Source organism: Hyperolius riggenbachi, chromosome 1 (assembly GCF_040937935.1).
Source record: "Hyperolius riggenbachi isolate aHypRig1 chromosome 1, aHypRig1.pri, whole genome shotgun sequence".
In the NCBI taxonomy this organism is placed as follows: domain Eukaryota; kingdom Metazoa; phylum Chordata; class Amphibia; order Anura; family Hyperoliidae; genus Hyperolius; species Hyperolius riggenbachi.
The window spans coordinates 652,543,958-652,565,506 of record NC_090646.1 but is presented as its reverse complement, the minus strand read 5'-3'; the positions used below and the strand labels follow the sequence as shown (position 1 = coordinate 652,565,506).

The 21,549-nt window shown below is 46.0% G+C and overlaps 1 protein-coding gene and 1 long non-coding RNA gene across 4 annotated transcripts in view; one reads left to right on the top strand and one right to left on the bottom strand.

Moving 5' to 3' along the window:
• KIAA1328 (KIAA1328 ortholog) overlaps positions 1-21,549 on the bottom strand; it is a 343,620-nt gene that overhangs the window by 28,378 nt on the left and 293,693 nt on the right. The gene's annotated exons all lie outside the window — the stretch shown is intronic.
• Positions 1-21,549, top strand: part of LOC137531869 (uncharacterized) — a 75,252-nt gene that overhangs the window by 6,932 nt on the left and 46,771 nt on the right. For 2 of the 3 annotated variants that reach the window (XR_011023789.1, XR_011023791.1), the window contains exon 2: positions 14,105-14,181. This is a non-coding gene — a long non-coding RNA (uncharacterized lncRNA). Of the gene's footprint in view, positions 1-14,090; positions 14,182-21,549 lie in introns of all 3 variants that reach the window. The other variant, XR_011023790.1, reaches the window with a different exon arrangement.

The window sequence follows — 21,549 nt, the reverse complement described above, 5'->3', positions numbered from 1 at the left end:
CTCCCGCTCTGGTGTGCACCACCCCATTGAGATACATTGACCAAGCATATCCGCAAAACGCCGCAAAACCTGCTCGGTGTGCACCAGCCCTCACTTAGGCCATTCCCCTTCGAGCTCTCAAGTTTTACTCCTTACTAGATAACCTTTACAGGCACTGTGCCCAGGGGCGTAACTAGACATCACACTGGGTCCCCCTGCGAAACTTTGGATGGGGTCCCCACCCCCCTCGCTTTCTGCACAGGAAAACTGAGCACCAATGTGTTTTCCCCATGCAGATAAAAACACTTAGACTTAAAGGGGAACTGAAGAGAGAGGTATATGGAGGCTGCCATGTTTATTTCCTTTTAAGCAATACCAGTTGCCTGGCAGCCCCGCTGATCCTCTACCTCTAATTCTATTAGCCATAGCCCCTGAACAAGCATGCAGCAGATCAGGAGTTTCAGACTTCAAAGTCTGATCTGACAAGACTAGCTGCATGCTTGTTTCTGGTGTTATTCAGATACTACTGCAGAGAAATAGACCAGCAGGGCTGCCAGGCAACTGGTATTGCTTAAAAGGAAATAAACATGACAGTCTCCATATACCTCTCTCTTCAGTTCCCCTTTAAAGGAAACATCAGGCAATCTATGCTACCCCCAGATCTACTTACCCAGGGCTTCCTCCAGCCCCTTGCAGCCGACGAGTCCCTTCCTGTTCCCAGTACATACATACACACACAGCCTTATTATTTTACTACATGAGAGCACATGCTATATGGAGGAACAACAATGACATGCTGAACATAAGATATAGTATCAATGTAACTTTGGCAAAACATTCAGAATGTCACTGATTTATACTGTTTTTAAAGCGGTATCATCACCATAAAAATCAAATTTCAGCAGCAACTGGTCTGAGTGTATTAAGTGATAAAGATGATAATCCTGCATTCAAAACTTTTTCTGCTGTTATGATTTGGAGTTATCACATACTTAAGTAACACTGGCCCTTTAGTAGTCGTGCTAAAGAATTGCATGCTGGGGGTTCTTTTTATCTATAATTTGTTCCTCCTCTTCCCTTTATTTCCCTGCCTGTTGCTTATCTGAAACCTAATCCCCTGCTCACTTGTGTTTACAAGCAAGGCTGAGGCGACTCAGCGATTGGAGGACACAAGAAAAAAAGTAAAGGGCAGAAATGACATCACAAGTTAGCCTTAACTGTGGGCAAAAGACATGGCCCCCACCAGGAACAGAATTCTCGTAATTTACTATATAACATTCACTGAAATCAAAACGTGGACAGTATAATACATGTGTTATGTAAGTAGGTCAAGTATTTATCTACTTATATGTGTGTTTTTTTCCCTGGCATAGTATGGCTGATCCTACTGCTTTAAGGGATCTTATGAGACAACAAGCTCTCAATGAGGCAGTGACAGTCAGACATCCATCTCCACTCCATTGCCTTGTAAAAGTATTCAGAGGCCATAAAGTCATTAGCCGGTGTGATAAACATCTAGGAATCCTTTTGCTGAAAAGGGAAAGTCTACAAAGGAGTCACATTTTGAAAAAAAGTTGTAAAGTCTGTGTCAAGTCTTTAGAACTTTGCAGCAGTGAGAGACAGGTGTTTTTTTACGAACCCCAGGGAGCAGGGACAGTGTACAAATTCCAAAGTGTGTGAGTCCTTATCTGTGTGGTGGACACATGCAGTCAATATAACAATGGTGTGAGAGCAGAATACTTTTTTTTCTCTATGCCCTTAGCTGCCAGTCACTCAAGCTTTTCCCCCCACGGGCCCCCTGTGGCTTCTGGGCCCCCCTGGGCCCTCCCCACCTCTTGTTTCCCCCCATTCCTTTAGATTGTAAGCTCACAAGGGCAGGGCTCTTTCACCCTTTTGTGTCTTGGATATTGTTGTTCGTTTCATAGCTTGCACTAGAGGCCTGCATTAGGTTGGGAACCTGCGGGTAGGGGTGCTCACCGCATTCCGCGGAATTCAGTTTTTCACAATTCCGGACAGAATTTGGTGGTTCCATTCCGTCGCAGCGGAACGGAATTGCTATAGCGCTATTGCGGAAATTCCGCGGAACGATGCGTAATTCGTAATTCCGGCGGAATGCGGATTTTTGTAAGCCAATCACAAGGAAGCCCCTAGAAGAAGCTTACAAGGAAAACAACAGGATTTCTTCATGAAAATAGGAATTTCTGCACCAATCAGAGGCTTACAAAAACCACCCAAACGGATTTCTGCATGAAAATCGGAATTATTTCAGCACCAATTACAGTCTTAACAAAAACCAATCAATCTTATGTTAGCAACCAGCTCCCTAGCCATCTCACCTATCCCAACCATTTTGTATAGGTCCCAAAGCTTACGCGGCACCTCCTGCGGCGCCAAAACCACCGCCATGGAACCACCGCCAGGTCCCATAGCTTACGCGACACCTCCTGTGGCGCCAAAACCGCCATGGGACCACCGCCAGGTCCCAAAGCTTATGGGACACCTCCTGCGGCACCAAAACCACTCGCCATGGAACCACCGCCAGGTCCCATAGCTTACGTGACACCTCCTGTGGCACCAAAACCGCCATGGGACCACCGCCAGGTCCCAAAGCTTATTTGACACCTCCTGCGGCGCCAAAACCACCGACCATGGGACCACCGCCAGGTCCCAAAGCTTATGCAACACCTCCCTGCTGCGCCAAAACCACCGCCATGGAACCACCGCCAGGTCCCATAGCTTACGCGACACCTACTGCGGCGCCAAAACCGCCATGGGACCACCGCCAGGTCCCAAAGCTTATACGACACCTCCTGCGGCGCCAAAACCACCGACCATGGGACCACCGCCAAGTCCCATAGCTTACGCGACACCTCCTGCGGCGCCAAAACCACCGACCATGGGACCACCGCCAGGTCCCAAAGCTTATGCGACACCTCCTGCTGCGCCAAAACCACCGCCATGGAACCACCACCAGGTCCCAAAGCTTATGCGACACCTCCTGCTGCGCCAAAACCACCGACCATGGGACCACCGCCAGGTCCCAAAGCTTATGCGACACCTCCTGCTGCGCCAAAACCACCGCCATGGAACCACCGCCAGGTCCCAAAGCTTACACGACACCTCCTGCGGCGCCAAAACCACCGCCATGGAACCACCGCCAGGTCCCATAGCTTACGCGACACCTCCTGCGGCGCCAAAACCACCATGGGACCACCGCCAGGTCCCAAAGCTTACACGACACCTCCTGCGGCGCCAAAACCACCGACCATGGGACCACCGCCAGGTCCCAAAGCTTATGCGACACCTCCTGCGGCGCCAAAACCACCGCCATGGAACCACCGCCTGGTCCCATAGCTTACGCGACACCTCCTGCGGCGCCAAAACCACCACCATGGGACCACCGCCAGGTCCCAAAGCTTACACGACACCTTCTGTGGCGCCGAAACCACCGCCATGGAACCACCGCCAGGTCCCAAAGCTTACGCGACACCTCCTGCGGCGCGAAAATGACCGCCATGGGACCATCGCAAGGTCCCAAAGCTTACGTGACACCTCCTGTTGCGCCAAAATGACCGCCACGGGACCATCGCAAGGTCCCAAAACTTACGCGACACCTCCTGCTGTGCCAAAATGACCGCCATGGAACCATCGCAAGGTCCCATGGCGTAAACGACACCTCATGCGGCGCCAAAACCACTGCCATGGGATCACCGCCAGGTCCCAAAGCTTACGCGACACCTCCTGCAGCGCCAAAACGACCGCCATGGGACCACCGCTAGGTCCCATGGCTTACGCGTCACCTCCTGCGGCGCCAAAATGACCGCCATGGGACCACCGCTAGGTCCCGTGGAGTAAGCGACACCTCCTGCTGCAAAAAAAAGAAAAAAATGACCGGTGGAAAAGCCACTAGGTCCCAAGAGCTACCATTTAGCAAAAACGAGGTTTCATTTACGATTACTTTAATTTTTCCACCGGAATGCGGAATTCCGTGGAAATGTAATGTTAACGTAATTTAGCGCTGGCGGAATTCCGTCGGAACGGAATTTGCTCTTTCCGATCATCCCTACCTGCGGGTTACCTGAAATGCGGGTCAGGTTCGGGCACTTGATTCTAATCGGGTTGCGGGTAGCGGCCTGCGGGTGCGGGTCAGGTTGCTGGTAGTCAGTTTGTGTATAAAAATAGGTTTCACTTACTTACAGCCTTCCAATGAGACTTCCAATGTATGTTTTATAATAAAATGGAAAAAGCGAGTCACAGGTCGGGTTGCGGGTCTGCAGGCCTTTGGGTTGGGTGCGGGTTCCAGATTCACCAGAAAGTTGGTCGGGTGTGAGTAGCAGGGCTGCGGATGCGGGTCTGAAAAATTAGACCCAAGCATGCCTCTAGCTTGCACTATGTTATACACTTTATTCATCATTTGTCATTGTGACCACCAGTTCTGTATTTTGTACCAGTGTCCATATTTGATGTATATCATTGTCTGTATCATTATGTACCCCTTGTTTGTTTTCCTACTTTGTACAGCGCCACAGAATATGTTGGCGCTTTATAAATCAATAATAATAATAATAATGATCTAGTAGAGATATTAGACTAGGAGTATGGTAGGATTAGATTGTGAGCCCCTCAGTGACAGGACTATGTACTCTGTAAGGTGCTGCAGAAGAGGTCAGTGCTATATAAATAAATAATCATAATATGGTAGGATATTAGACTATGACTATGGTAGGATTAGAGTGTGAGCTCCTCTGAGGACATTGCTATGTACGTTGTAAAGTGCTGCAGGAGATGTCAGTGCTATATAAGTACATAATAATCATAATATGGTAGGATATTAGACTATGACTATGGTAGGATTAGATTGTGAGCTCCTCTGAGGACAGTCAGTGACAGGTCTATGTACTCTGTAATGTGCTGCAGAAGATGTCAGTGCTATATAAATACATAATAATAATAATATGGTAGGACATTATAATATCTAGAAAAGAAGGAACAATAAAGTTTGTTCAAATTCCTTCACTAGTTGCCATAACTACGGCTTCTATGCGGATATAAATCCGCCTCTCTGTGCACGTGACGTCATCTGATGAAGGCGCAGAGCGCCGAAACGCGTCATGACGTTACGCGCACTACGAGCCTAGGCTCCGCCCACTGCCTCGCAAGACGGGCTTCCTGATTCCATCGGACACGCTGCTGCTGGCCACGGCGCGTGCAACCTTGCCGCAGAGGAGTGTAGCGGGTTGCCTACCCGTTGATAAGCGTTTTTAATCCACTATTCTGTAAGTAAATACTTTTATGCGCAATTAAAGTCCCACCTTGGTAACTTACTTAGAGCGCTCCTTCTTTTCTAGATATTACTTTGCACACTCCCTTTCATGGAGCAGCACAACCTGTGAATTCCTCGTGTGGACTAGAGACTTTCTGGATCTGACTGGTTAAGGTTGCCTGGAGTTGAAAGCGCAATGAACACTTTTTTTATCCACTAACTGTTATGGTAGGACATTAGACTATGACTATGGTAGGATTCGTTTGTGAACTCCTCTGAGGACAGTCAATGACTTGACTATGTACTCTGTAAAGTGCTGCAGGAATTGTCAGTGCTATATAAATACATAATAATATGGTAGGACATTAGACTATGACTATGGTAGGATTAGATAGTGAGCTCCTCTGAGGACAGTCAGTGACATGACTATGTACTCTGTAATGTGCTGCAGGAGATGTCAGTGCTATATAAATACATAATAATAATAATAATATGATAGGTCATTAGACTATGACTATGGTAGGATTAGATTGTGAGTTCCTCTGAGGACAGTCAGTGACATGACTATGTACTCTGTAATGTGCTGCAGGAGATGTCAGTGCTATATAAATACATAATAATAATATGGTAGGACATTAGACTATGACTATGGTAGGATTCGTTTGTGAACTCCTCTGAGGACAGTCAATGACTTGACTATGTACTCTGTAAAGTGCTGCAGGAATTGTCAGTGCTATATAAATACATAATAATATGGTAGGACATTAGACTATGACTATGGTAGGATTAGATTGTGAGCTCCTCTGAGGACAGTCAGTGACATGACTATGTACTCTGTAATGTGCTGCAGAAGATGTCAGTGCTATATAAATACATAATAATATGGTAGGACATTAGACTATGACTATGGTAGGATTAGATTGTGAGCTCCTCTGAGGACAGTCAGTGACATGACTATGTACTCTGTAAAGTGGTGCAGAAGATGTCAGTGCTATATAAATAAATAATAATAATATGGTAGGAATTTGACTGTGACTATGGAAGGATTAGATTGTGAGCCCCTCAGAGGACAGTCAGTGGTATGACTATGAACTCAGTAAAGTGCTGCAGAAGGTGTCACTGGTATATAAATGAATAATAATAATAAAGGGTTCTTTACAGTTAGAGTGATTAAGATGTGGAATGCATTGCCACAGGAAGTCGTTATGGCAAACTCTATACCTGCATTTAAAGGGGGCTTAGATGCTTTCCTTGCGTTGAAAGACATCCATGGCTACAATTACTAGGTAATGCCTAATGATGTTGATCCAGGGATTTTATCTGATTGCCATCTGGAGTCGAGAAGGAATTTTTCCCTTTAGGGGCTAATTGGACCATGCCTTGTAAGGGTTTTTTCGCCTTCCTCTGGATCAACAGGGATAAATGAGGGAGCAGGCTGGTGTTGTACTTTATACTGGTTGAACTCGATGGACGTATGTCTTTTTTCAACCAAAATAACTATGTAACTAACTAAATAATAACAATAATAAGAATATGGTATGATGTAAGTCTGTGATTATTGTAGGGATTAGATTATGATCTCCTCTGAGGACAGTCAGTGACATGACTATGTACCCTGTAAAGTGCTGCAGAATATGCCAGTGCTATATAAATAAATAATAATTAATATGATAGGAGATTAGACTATGAAGGGATTAGATTGTGAGCTCCTCTGAGGACAGTCAGTGACACGACTATGTACTCTGTAAAGTGCTGCAGATGTCAGTGCTATATAAATACATAATAATAATTATATGGTAGGACGTTAGACTATGACTATGAAGGGATTAGATTGTGAATTCCACTGATGATAGTCAGTGACATGACTATGTACTCTGCTACAGAGGATGTCAGGACTATATAATAAATACATAATATTAACATGTGACTATGACCATGAAGATCGGATTGTGAGCTTCTCTGAAGACAGTCTGAAGTCTCTAAAGTCAGTGACATGACTATATACTCTGTAAAGTGCTGCAAAAGATCTCAGTGCTATATAAATACATAATCATAAATAATGATTATAATCTATGAGTGCAAAAAAAGGGTTTGAGCTGTCTTGAGAAATTAAATGAGTAAATGAGAAATTTTACTGGAGAAGCAGAGACAGAGGGAGAGAGAGATGTTAGTAAGAAAGGACAGCTAATGGATTTCCCAGATTTTTTTGGGGATGGCAAGATCTGCAATGGATTATAACTGTTTTATTGCACAAGGGGGCAATTTAGTGCAGATCATGGTATATGTATGTTATAGAATTTTGTGGACAGTCATCGGTTGTGCGCCAGGGCGCTGCCGTAGCGTTTAGCTATGCTTCTCACATGTGCCATGGCTAACTAGATTCCCGAGTCTAGCTGCTGTTTAGCGGTAATTGGCATGTGGCTGGCTCTCCCCGGCGCGGATGGATTTTGGAAGGGCGGCTTCGCTCTCCCCGAGCCGCCCGCCTTGTCTGCGTCTCGCTGAGAAAACCAAACTCCAAAATGTCAGCTCCAATTTGTGGCGCAGATCACAGTAACAAGATTTCACCAACAGAGTCCTTCGCCGCACGCTTCGCTAATTCAATACGACGACTTTACAGAGGGGAGCGCTGGAGTCGGGGACGGAATAAACGTTATTTTGTGAGGGCTGAGGAACGTTATACTGATTACCGCGCTGGAAGGACAACCAAGAGCGTTTCTCTGCCTCCCGCCTCCTGCGAAACGATCAGCATAGCGACGTCCACAGATGCGCTGCGACCGAATATTATTTTTTACATTGTTATTGCAAAACAGACAAATAAATAATGACACTATCAAAATAAAGAGTAGTGGAATGGAAAGGAAACACCCAGCGCACACTACATGGGGAACAGCTGGGGAATATATGCTCCAGTTATGAGTCCTTCAAGACTTCTATAACATCCACTTCCATTAACTTCAAGCCACCTTTAAAAGCAAAGGTGGCATGGAAGAGGGGGCTGCACATGGGAGAGGGGGCTGCACATGCAATGGGAGAGGGACTGCTGTACACAGATGCCATGTATGGGAGAGGGGGCTGCACATGGAATGGGAGAGGGAGTGCTGTACACAGATGCCATGTATGGGAGAGGGGGCTGCACATGGAATGGGAGGGGGGCTGTTGTATACAGATGCTACACATGAGAGAGGGGGCTGCACATGGAATGAGAGGGGGGCTGCTGTACAGGGATGCTACACATGGGAGAGGGGGCTGCACATGGAATGGGAGAGGTGCTGCTGTACACAGATGCCATGTATGGGAGAGGGGGTTGCACATGGAATAGGAGGGGGGCTGCTGTATACAGATGCTACACATGGGAGGGGGGGCTGTACATGGAATGGGAGAGGTGCTGCTGTACATGGATTCTACACATTGGAGAGGGGGCTGCACATGGAATGGAAGAGGTGCTGCTGTACATGGATTTTACACATGGAAGAGGGGGCTGCACATGGAATGGGAAGGGCTGCTGTACATGGATGTTACACATGGAAGAGGGGCAGCACAGGGAATGGGAGGGGAGCTGCTGTACATGGAAGAGGGGGCTGCACATGAAAGGGAAGGGGGCTGCTGCATATGGAGATTACACATGGCAGAGAGGGCTGTACATGGAATGAGAGAGGGACTGCTGTACATGGATGGTACACATGGTGGGGGCTGCACATGGGATGGAGGGGGGGCTGCTGTACATGGATGCTAGTCATGGAAGGGGGGCTGCTGTACATGGCGGAGCGAGCTGCACATGAAAGGAGAATGGGTTGCTGTGCAAGGATGTTACACATGGAAGATGGGGTTGCATATGGAATGGGAGGGGGCTGCTGTACATGTATGGTACATGTTTAAGATGGGGCTGCACATGAATGGGAGGGGGCTGCACATGAATGGGGAGGTACAGGAAAGTTGGCCTAGGTAAGGGAGAAGCATACAGTATCTTTAGTCTACCATACTGGTGATTACTCTTTCCTCTCAGTATGGCGGGGACTCTGGACTCTGCAGTAGGCACAAGCTTTGCCATAGCGCACCGTGCTGCCCCGGCAGTGGATGGGTTAAGCTGTCACAGAGTTCCGCGGCTGCCCCCCGGTGCTCCGGAGCCTCTGTGACAGCCTGGCGCTGATATACGGCGCCGTGTCACTCACAGCGGCATATTGAGAGAGCCGGGCCCCTCTTCACTCATGTTCAGGAGAAATTTATGGCGCGTCCCCAAGCAGCAGATCACACAAATTTGTTACGATGATTTAAGGCTTTTTGAACTGGCGTCAAAAATGCTCCTTGATAGACGGCCTTTTTCAGGAAAACAAAGCCAATTAATGGAGTTTACCATTTTCCCCGCACATATAAATCTATCACAGCGGAATCCTCCACTGCCAGTCAGAATGGCGGCAACATTATCACAGCCAAACACCACACTACACAAACACGGCACAGAGGCCGTCCAGAGCCTCACCTGCTGTACCTTAGGATGGAGGAAACACTTTTCTTGCCAAACACAGGGCTGTCGGAGAGTCGGAGCAATTTTTGGGTACTGGGATCAAGGCCGGGTCTGTACTTTTTGTACCCCTAGGGCCTAGGCATAGTATGTTGAGGCTCCCCTTTCTTGTGCTGCAGCAACCCTACCATTCATGTGCCGTCCCAATTCCATGTTCAGCCCCTCCCATTCTATATGCAGCCCCGTCTTCCATGTGTATCACCCATGTGCAGCAGCCCATGTCTTTCATGAATAGCTCCCTTGAGCATCTGTTTCCCTTGTCTATGTGTTGCTCCCCATTTTCAGCCTCATCTTTCATATGTAACAACCCCTATTTTATGCCCCGGTGCCCCCTTGGGCTGCATCCGCCCAAGGACCGGGCCTCTGTGGCCTTACTAGAAATCCGGCCCTGACAGGGTGTCAGAGTAGGAGGTTTCATAAACTGAGAAGTCGGAGTTGGATCTTTGTTGTGCCAACTCCACAGACCTGGTGAGTATTAGACTAAGGAGTCAGAGTCTCAGAGTCAGAGTGATTTTGGGTACCTGGAGTTTAAGTCGGAGGTTTCATAAACTGAGGAGTTGGAGTCACATGATTTTTGTACTGATTTCACAGCCCTGGCTATATATGTTGGGGGGCTGACTCCTTCTGTGTCTGGGGTCTTTTAGAATTGCTACTGTGAGCGTCTGTACCACAAGACATCAAGTGAAGTCAGTAGCCTGCAGGCTAGCAACGCATCTGTACGGAACTCTGCCCTGAACTGTCATCCAAGGGATGGTGCCCCAATCCCTGCTAGCCTACAAACTTTGTATGTGTGTAGGAGGCTTAAAACAAACCTGTGCAAACTAGACCAAAAAAAAAATCATACTTACCTCTGTAGAGGGAAGCCTCCAGATCCTCCAGAAACGTCCCCCTGCCCACCTCAGGACCACCAATCCTGCGCAGTAGCAGAGAGTCATTTGGGCTCATTGGAAAAAGTCAATCCTAAGAGGTTCTATGCTGCAGTGCAGGCATGAAACGTTCTGTCTCTGTCCATCTGTGCTGTTTCACGGATGGGAGCACAGCCTTGTGCGCCACTTGAGGTTTCAGCGCAGGAACGGTGAGGTGGAAGGGGAGGGGCTTCCCACTGCTAAGGTAAGTACCCATTTGAGGCACTGTTTCCCTCCAGGTACACTGTGATGCCTTTTACACACACTAGATAAACCTCAGCCAAAGTGATTGTTTTGGGTCATTTCAAATCCAGTGTGTATTCAGCTGTCCCGGAATGTCATAATAAAATATGTCTAACGACAAACAAGCGCATTGACTTATTTCATTACAAGCACTGCCTGACCGTTCGCTTGTTCCCTGCCTGCCATCTCTCCTCCCCTCTCCATAGAACAGCACACCCTGCTCGACTACAGCAGCATGTCTGTACAGCACTCCACCCCAAAACTGTTGCCTAAGGACCAATAGGCTGTTTTATGAGTTTATCTGTAGGATGTGAGGGAATTGATGGACTCACCCTTGAAATTTACAGCAGTGTGACTTTAAAGAGGACCTGTAACTATAAAAAGTTCCCCTGGGGGGTACTAACCTCGGGAAGGTGAAGCCTCTGGTTCCTATCGAGGCTTCTCCCGTCCTCCTGTGTCCCACGGTGGTCTTTCACTGCCCCTCTGAACAGCAGGGATGTAAATATTTACCTTCCTGGCTCCAGTGCAGGCGCAGTAGAGCGGACCCGACTGAGATCGGCTATTTCTGCCTATTTCCGAGCGGAGAGCCGCAACAGCACCCCCGCTGGAAAAGGGAAAGGTAACTATTGCACAGCCTGACAAATTGTCGCCTGTGCATTCAGTGGGCTGCAGCGAGACCACCGTGGGACGCAGGAAAATGGGGGAAGCCTCAATAGGATACAGCGGCTTTCCCCTACCGACCCCCCAGAGGAACTGTTTTTTATTACAGAGTCTCTTTAATACCCCAAGACACCTTTGTAAGCATTTGTTGCTCTATACCCAAAGTGACGCTTTAAGGCTGTGTCTGTACTCCGAGCAAACAGCATGACACCGAGAAATGATTTGCATGGCTCAACCCACTGTCTTTTATAGAGGAATAAGGACCTTGCTTCTTGGATTTGAGTTGGAAGCGATACTGTGTCACCCCTTCTCTGCACTTGACCCTGCAGCGTTCATACCTCACCTACATGCTAACTTAACCAACACAACAAAAATAGCTGCTGGCCATTGAAGAACACTGTTCCAACAGTAACCCTTATCTTAAAGAGGAACTCCAGTGAAAATAATGCAATTAAAAAAGTGCTTTATTTTTACAATAATTATGTATAAATGATTAAGTCAGTGTTTGCCCATTGTAAAATCTTTCCTCTCCCTGATTTACATTCTGACATTTATCACACGGTGACATTTTTACTGCTGGCAGGTGATGTCACTGGAAGTAGCTGCTGCTTGCCTTTTTGGCAGTTGGAAACAGCTGTAAACAGCTGTTATTTCTCACAATGCAACAAGGCTCCCACAGCAAGATGTCAGCACCCTGGTCCTGACATCACACTGTGGGAGGGGTTTCACCACAATATCAGCCATACAGCACCCCCTGATGGTCTGTTTGTGAAAAGGAGTAGATTTCTCATGGGAAAGGGGGTATCAGCTACTGATTGGGATGCAGTTCAATTCTTGGTCACGGTTTCTCTTAAAGGGAACCAGAGATGAACGTTTCACACAAAATAAACATATCAGTCGATAGCTTGTAAAAGAATAAATGCTCTACCTGATAATTTCGCCGCTCTGGTGTGCCTTTTTTAGTGTTTTTTTATCCATTATTGCTCCAGGAAAAATCAAATATGGCAGTCGGCTCATATTCCTTCTGCTTCCGGGTTAACGGTTGTTCTGGATGTGCTCTCTAGGCTATATGAGACTAGGCTGCTGCCTTTCATCTGTGTGCTTTCATTTTGGTATGATGTGCAGCTGCCTGTAGGAAGTGTCCCTCATAGGAATGAAACTGCAGTCATAATCATTATCTATGCAGAGTGCACACAGAGCACACAGATCATATTGCAGCCACACTTGTCTGTTTTAGAGATTCTCTCTCAGCAGCAGCAGCCCCTCATATGTCATCACAGCTCTCAGTATGCAAAGCAGGAAATCTGAGCCAGGAGGGAGGGGGAAGGCTTGGGCTTGAAAAGACTCCACAGAAGAGTGACTCAGCTATAATGATTCCAGGTCAAACCTAGACTGAGCCAGTCAGGGATTCTTATCACAGCTGATAATAGACTAATTAAGCAGATAAGGATGAAACTAAAAGCAGGGTAGGTGTTTACTGTCATGTTCCCACTGATAAATGTAATAAAATACATGAGGGTGCTTCGTCTCTGGTTCTCTTTAAATGCTAACTAAATCACATCGCCATTACACTGGTCTGTTGGAACAAAACAACTTTATTGTAAGCCAGAGTGCTGCCCAAAGATGGGTGGCTCAGTACTGCACACGGGTGCTCTCTCGCATGCGAGCACCCTAGCGCAGGCACAGTGCGGACCCGCGAGTGCTCCCGAAGACTTCCAAAGCCTCCCGTGGCCACATAGAGCAGTATTTGACCGATCAGTTGGGTACTGCTACCAGGGAAGCCATCGCTTGAACGAGGGGACCGTGAGAGGACCGGGAAGGCTCTATAGGACCCCGGGCCATATGCAATTCACTTTTTCACCTGAGTTTTCTCCTAGGTGAAATTTTCAAACTTGTCAATAGAATGCTTTTTAAACAACCAGCAAGCAAATAAATACTCAAAATAATTTTGATAGTACTTTTTCACTTACTTTTTGGTACTTTTACAATTGCAAAGTGCTAAAAAGTTATTATAAATCGAAGATGATCGAAGATGAAAGGAGAAAACTTAGGTGAAAAAGTGAATTGCATATGGGCCCCAGAGCCTTCCCTCTCCTTAGGTAAGTATCTGCCTGTTTGGGTTTTTTTTTCTGTTCCCATTAACTTTAACCCAACCAATCTTCTCCAAGCCCCTCGATCCAGCTGTGTCCACCACCCCTAGCAAAGTGACCACCAAGCTATGACGACAAAACTCAACAAAGTTTGTTACATCAGTCTACACCCCCCACCGTTGCCTTGTCCCCTTTCTCTAGCTACACTACCAGCTCCGCCCCACAGCCCTGCCTACCTTCAAACTACCCAATCCCTGCTACCCTAACATTGCAGATCCGCAGAGTCGTGGTGTTGCTGCGGGATTTGATATCTTGTTTATGTCTTTCTGGGGGTTTTGTGGTTTTTTTTTTAGATCTGAACCTAAAATTTCAACAGCTTGTTCCTATTTAGGTTAATGTTATGATAATTTCTTCCTTTGTGAATTTGTCAGTTTAATTGTTTTAGGGGCCCGCTTTCCTCCACATTCGCCGTTAATGCGCCCTCGATGGATGAGGCAGACCCCCCGCGCCATAAATAAACAGGTGACAAATTATTCTATAAATGTAAGCAAAGAAGACAGATGCATCAATTGGGTGGTAATTATAAGCAGGTGCGCTGCTAATTGTCACATTTGTACAGAATTCCAGTCAACATTCGTAATGTACAAGGCTGTGTTTTTCTCTATTTATCAGAAGGAAAATCACTGAGTAAGGCAGTATTTAAAACCTCCCAGCATGCCTTGTGGGCGTCTGATGAGCGTACTCTAGTGATTGGTGGTCAAACGCATATACACAACGGACTGAACTCACTTTTACAGCGGTAAAAAAGTCCACCTTGGTGTTTCCTTATTAGGATATGAGATGAGGTTTTTTTTTAAAACATATTTTATTTGGGTTTTTGTAAGTTTTACACCATAGAAGGAACATTGTTTGCAAAACATTAGTAGTACAAAAGCTATGAGTTAACAAATTGAGAACAAAAACTGAAATGCAGGAAGTATTGTTCCCCTGTCCCTTCCCTCCCTCCTTCCCCCCCCCCCCCTCAACCCCTCCCCCCAGCCTAATCCCATCCCTCAGCATTTAGGAAAAAAAGGAATTTACATGTATATTATGCAACCAAATTTACATTAGATGATTTCCAAAGAGCCGTATGCGTCAATTTTCTTGTCTTGGCGGATGATATTTGAGTGCCCCTAGTGAGTCACATATATCTTCACGACAGTACCAGGTAGTCAGTACAAAATCACCCATAAACTTATTTATTTCAGATGGGGTGAAGGTGTCCAGGATATAGGTCCTCCAGACTTTAAAGAATTTTGTTGACCTTTTTTCTAGACTTTGAGAAACCTGCAATTTTTCAAGAGTAAAAAGGGAGAGCAGTTCTTTCCGAAGCATTTCCAGTGTAGGAGGGTTTTGTTTGATCCAGACTTGGAAGATGACACGTTTTGCCATGGCCAATATTATGTGAAAAAGTTCGGATGGATTTTCTTGGTTGCTTTCGCTTTGTACTTCATGGCAGTGGAATAAACATAGCAAATAGTTTTTTTTTATTTTTTTCTTACATAGTTTGTTTGCATATTCGATTACCTTATCCCAAAAATGGTCCACCACATAACATTCCCATATACAATGTGCTAGATTTGCATTCGGCAATGAGCATTTCGGGCATTCTGGTTTATAGTGGGTTGGGGGGTATGCATATTTAATATCAAAAGCATATTTGGCTTTGTGTAAGAAGAGCAGATGGGATGTCCTATGCTGTTCATTTGATATGTAAGATCTGAACACAGTTAACCCTTGAATTATACAGTCCACTATGTTCTCTTTTTGGAAGTCTTTTTCCCATGTTTTGAAGCTTTTATAGGTTAGTTTGGTTCCCTCTATTCTACTCATACCGTTAACCAGATCTGACAAGGATTTCAAGGATCCTCCGGGGCTTATTAAGTTATCAAAAGAGTTTGGGAGCGCTCCATCTGAGACTCTGGCAACATGTGACCTCACAAAAGATTGTATTTGGAGGTATGGTAAGAAGTCTGCTGCAGATATTGAAAATGTTCTACGCAGTTCTGCGAAAGACATCCATGTGCCACTGTCCAGGTGCAGCAGGTTACCCAACTTGCTTATTCCCTTTTGGTCCCAGTCTGAGAAAAACCGTTGTGTAGTGCTGATTGGGAAGTGGGGATTTCCCCATATGGGCATATATTTGGAGATGAGGCAGTGTAGACCCATTGATTTTCTTACTGCCCTCCAGGTCATCACGGTGTCTCTGAAAATTATGTTCTGCCTAAGTCTTACTGGGAGTTCTGCTAGTTTTGAGTGCAGGAGACCAAGGAGTGACCAGGGTTTTGCTATTTCCGTTTCCAAGTTTAAGTTGGAGTATCTGCTTGTTTCTTTGATCCAGTCTTGGACATGCCTGAGAATTGCTGCTAGATTATATCTTCTAAGATTGGGGAGATTTAGCCCTCCTAATGGTTTAGTCATTTGCAGTTTTTTTAAGGCAATGCGAGATTTTTTCCCTCTCCATAAAAATTTACTGAATGCAGTTTCCAGCATCTATATGTCCTTGTGCCGGATGAGGAGTGGGACTGTTTGCATGGGGTATAGTAATCTGCCCATTGTGGTCATTTTTATGAGAGCTACCCTACCTGCTAATCCGATCGGTAATTTGTTCCATCTGTCTAGTTGGGCCCTGAGTTGTTGGAATAAGGGTGTGTAGTTTAATAGGTATATTTGGGTTGGGTCTCTCGGTATTTTTATTCCCAAATATTTTATGTGAGTGTGCGTCACCTTTAAACCCAATGAGGGCCATTGCCTGGTGTCTGCAAATTTGGATAGGGGCATTAGTTCGCTTTTATCTATGTTAATTTTCAAACCTGATAGGATTGAAAATTCATTTAATATTTTAAAAACGTGGGGCACTTGTATTAAAGGGTCCTCCAGGAACAAAAGAACATCATCAGCAAAGAGTGACTGCTGTACTTCAACTTCACCCACCTTAATCCCTGTTATGTGTTTTCGCAGGAGTGTAGCTAGCGGCTCCAAGGCCAAATTAAATAGAAGGGGGGATAGTGGGCATCCTTGTCTCACCCCTCTTTGTAGCGAAAAGGCTTCTGAGAGATAGCCATGTGTCATTATTCTGGCTTTTGGGTTTGAGTACATAGCTTTTATCGCTTGAATGAATGGCCCAGTAAATCCCATTTTCTCCATTACTTCCAGCATCCAGTCCCACTCCACGCTATCAAAAGCTTTTTCAGCATCCAGCACAAGGACAGCAGCAGATTTGTACGTTTTTGGGTAGGCGCGGACATGTTCTATTATGGTTAGTAATTTTCTAATATTAGTGACTCCAGCCCTCCCCTTTACAAAGCCTACTTGGTTTTCGTGGATGAGGCCTGGCATGAGTTGTGCTAACCTATCTGCTAGGATTTTGGACAAGATCTTTACGTCCTGGTTTACGAGGGAGATGGGCCTATAACCTGCTGCCTCTTGTTGATCTTTTCCTTCCTTAGGAAGTAGTTTAACATAGGCCATTGCTCCTGTTTCAGGGTAGTTTGAGGTGGTCATTATTTGATTATACAACCTAGCTAAGTGCTCTGTGGTGTCTTGTTTTAATATTTTGTAAAACTCTGCAGAGTATCCATCGGGCCCCGGGGATTTATGATTCGATAGACCTGTAATCACCTCCCTGATCTCCCGCACTCCTATCTCCACATTTAGGGCTTGGATTTGATCTACGTTTAGTCTTTTAATATGAATATCTGCAAAAGCATTAGTAGAGAGCAGGGTGTCAGAGCGCGTGGAAGAGTACAATTTCATGTAGAACTCCTTAAAAATGGAGTTAATGACCTTGGGGTTGGATTGGAGGTCCCCCTTTTTATCCTTTAATTGGAGAGCTTGCTGAGAGGCTCCCTTGAATTTTGCCATGTTGGCTAGCAATTTCCCGGCTTTTTCCCCAAACTTATGAAAAGTGAGATTTGTATAGGGTTTTAGGAGCTCGGTTTGCAATTTAAACCATAGGTCTCCTTTCATTTTTGCCTCCTGCCAGATGTCTCTGTTTACTATAGATGGATGTTGTTTGAAGTTACTATATGCACTCCTGACCTTAGCTAGTTCTTGGGCATAATTTCTATGTGCTTGTTTTTTTTTCCCTGATATGTATGAGATTATTCTTCCACGCACCACTGCCTTCCCCGCCTCCCAGAAGAGAGCTGGGTTGCTTGTGTGTGAGGCATTTTCCATAGCATATTCCTGCCACCATAATTTCAATTTGCTCTCAAACTCCTCATTACCATAAAGCTTTGCTGGAAAGCGCCACACTATGTCCGAACCTCTGGGGAACGAGTCCTCCAATTCTAGTAAAATTGGGGAGTGGTCTGAAATGACCAAATCTTCTATTGTTGATTTTACCAGTCTATGGGCTAACTGCCTCTGAATTAAAAAAAGGTCCAGTCTGGACAATGTTTTGTGGGTGGATGAGTAAAAAGTATACTCGTGATCTAAAGGGTGTACGTATCTCCAGGAGTCTATTAATGCGCATGTCTCTAGCAAGGGGCTAACATGCTTGTCTCTGTGTTGTAATTCTCTTTTTGGATGACTTCTGTCTTCCCAGAGGTGCGGGACTGTGTTGAAGTCCCCTCCAACAATTATTTGAGTGTTTTGTTCAGTTAATATTTTGTTTTGCAGTACCTGGAAAAATAGAGGTTGTTCCGTATGGGGCCCATAAACATTGTACAATGTGATAACCTCCCCTGGTAGTTGAAGCTGCAATCTGGACCACCTTCCTTTAGTATCATGCTCATGCCCCATAATTGTATAATTAAGTTTTTTGCTAATTAAGAACAGCACCCCTGCTTTCTTATCAATTGCTGGTGAACCATAGACCTCATTCACCCAAAACTTTCTCATATATTTAAATTGGTCGGCCGTTAGGTGAGTTTCTTGCAATAGACAGATGTCTGGCTTAAACTTGCCTAGGTGGCGTAAGATACGTGACCTTTTACCAGGGGACTGCATACCTTTCACGTTCCAAGAAATTAGTTTCATCCTATCCCACTAGGTAGTTGTAACGGAATTGTCACAGGTTGCAGTTTGTAATACTTATAAAGGATGCCATTCCAGAATGCTGAGAGATATAGAAACCCCAAAACCACCCCCCACCCTAACCCGAGTAGCTTCCCTATTAACCCATTTTGGCAGGTGACCTCTCTTCTTCCCCGCATGAGATATTACCTCCTTTCTCCAACAGTCAGCGCGTTAGCCGGCTGTAGCTCCCCCTCCCCGAAATTCTATAACATATTAAATTTTGACCGTGGGCCATAACTGTGTAAACCAGTTTCATAAACATTTACAGTAGAATGGCGCATATCATAGATGGATCTTATTGTGCAATGCAGAAAAAGCAAAAAAGATGTAAAGAAAATTAACAAGAACAGCAATTTATGCAATGCTTATAATTTCAGCCATACATGTCTCTTGCGACCAGTCTGTGTGACCACTAGTGGTATGAGATGAGGTTTTCATAATTGGCCATGAGGTGGCACTGTGTCTTTTGTTGTAATGCATATTCTGTGTTATGTGCTGTTGTGTTCCTATGTACTCTATAGTTCCTATTTTCACCTCTTCACTAGAGATGGAAAGTTCGGATCTTTTCAATGATCCGGATGATTCGAATCGGATCATTGAAAAGATCCGGATCTTTGATCCGAATCTCGGATCATTTTACTACGGAAGCATTCGGGGGTGAAATGACTAGCAGGACAGGAGAAGGGGAGGGGGGTGGACACACAGAGAAGGGGAGAAGATGGACAGAGGGCAGGGAGTGGACAGAGAAGGGAGGAGGGACGAGCAGAGAGCAGAAATGTTTGTTTGCACACAATATCCACATGCTGCAATCATATGCTTTACATATATTTCACCTATATGTTCATCTGTGTTGCACAGTGAAAGAAAGCATTCCCAGAAGTGAAGTGCAGCTGTTTAGTGCCCAGTGCAGGAGGATCATATTGCCCTGCATTCACAGTGCCTGCAAAGTTACTGAGCTGTGCTGAGCTGAGCCAAAAGCTTCCAATGTGTTCACTGTGCACAACTACGGAACAGACAGCCTATAATGAGCAGCACATTTCAGCCAGTATGTGTGCTCTACACATATCTGGCAGTGGCACCGATGTCCCCTCTACCTGTCTCCCTGCAAGGCTGGCTCCCCTGAGTCCCCTCCAACAGAGCGATCCATCTCTGCTCTGCTTCCAGGACCCCGCTGCCCGCTGAGAGGTGCAGTGCAGGCGCAGTAGCATCTCTCGGCTCGGGATCAGGCAGAAATAGCCGATCCCAGTTGGGTCCGCTCTACTGTGCTGGCGCACGTCACCTGCGCAGTAGAGCGGACCCGATTGGCAGGGTCGGACTGGGCCACAGTAGTACAGTTTTTTTCCCTTGGTGAGCCCCGCCTCCAGGTCTCTGGTGGGCCCCCCCTCCTTGTCTGACAGAGCTCCAATTGCTGCCTGCAGCACAAAAATTCTCTTCTCAGTGCTGTAATCACTCATGCTGAGAGCAGTGGCGTAGCTAAGGAGCTTTAGGCCTTGATGCAAATTTTACAATGGGCCCCCCCCAAGCACTCTATACATAACAATCGATACGGTGCACCAAAACCTGCCAAGGGCAACTACAGTGTCAGAGGTGCAAGAAGGGGATGGGAAATAGTTTGTTAATGATTACCACTGTTCAAAGTATCTATAGAAGTGATTATTATGAGCACAGGACCATCAGAGAGGTAATACTGTAGTTGAGGGAGGGCCCTTCGGGGCCCCTTTGGCCCAAGGGCCCCGATGCGGTCGCAACCTCTGCAACCTCTGCGGTCACAACCTCTGCAAAGTAGGACATTACTTTATATTGAAGGAGGGGACTCTATGCAAAGTTTTGCTGGGCAGCAGTGTCTCTGAATTACAATGCTGCTAAGATCATGTACATTTGGCCCTGTCCATAATACATCATGACCACGCCCACCTTCTGGTGCATGGCCACACCCTTTTTTCACTGCAATCATGGGATGTGTGGGCCCCGGGTTGAAATTTCTTTGGCGGGCCCCCAGTGTCCCAGTCCGACCCTGCCGATTGGGATGGGCCATTTCCACCTTAACTCATTGGGGAGCTGCTACTGCGCCTGCGCTGGAGTCGGGGAAGGTAAATATGCAGTAGCGCCTGCACCACAGCTTGACAAATTGTCGGCTGTGGCTTCAGAGGGGCCCAGCGAGACCACCGTGGGACGTAGGAGGACGGGGAAAGCCTCAATCAGATCCAGAAGCTTCCCCCTCCTGAGGTAAGTGCCCTCCAGGGGCACTTTTTTTTTGTTACAGAGTCTCTTTAACATCCTCTTCCTTACAAAAACTCCCTTCATCCTTTAAAGTGAACCCGAGAAGAGGGGGATATGGAGGCTGCCATCATTATTTCCTTTTCAACAATCCAAATTGCCTGGCTGTCCTGTAGAACCTTCTACGCATGATACCCTATAGCCATAGATCCTGAACAAGCATGCAGGTCAGGTGCTCTGACTGAAGCCTGACTGGATTAGCTGCAAGCATGTTTCAAGTGTGTGATACAGATACTACTGCAGCCAAAGAGATCAGCGGGGCTGCAAGGCAACTGGTATTGTTTAAAAGGAAATAAATATGGCAGCCTCCATATACCACTTACTTCAGGTTCCCTTTAAAGGACAACTGTAGGGAGAAGAATATGAAGGCTGCCATATTTATTTCCTTTTAAACGATACCAGTTGCCTGGCAGCCCTGCTATTTGGCTGCAGCAGTGTCTGAATCACACCAGAAAGAAGCCAGCGGCTTATCTTGTCATGATGTATTTATACATGTTAATTCAATCTCCTCTAAATAAGCCCAGCTTATCTAACCTTTCCTGGTCAGTGAGA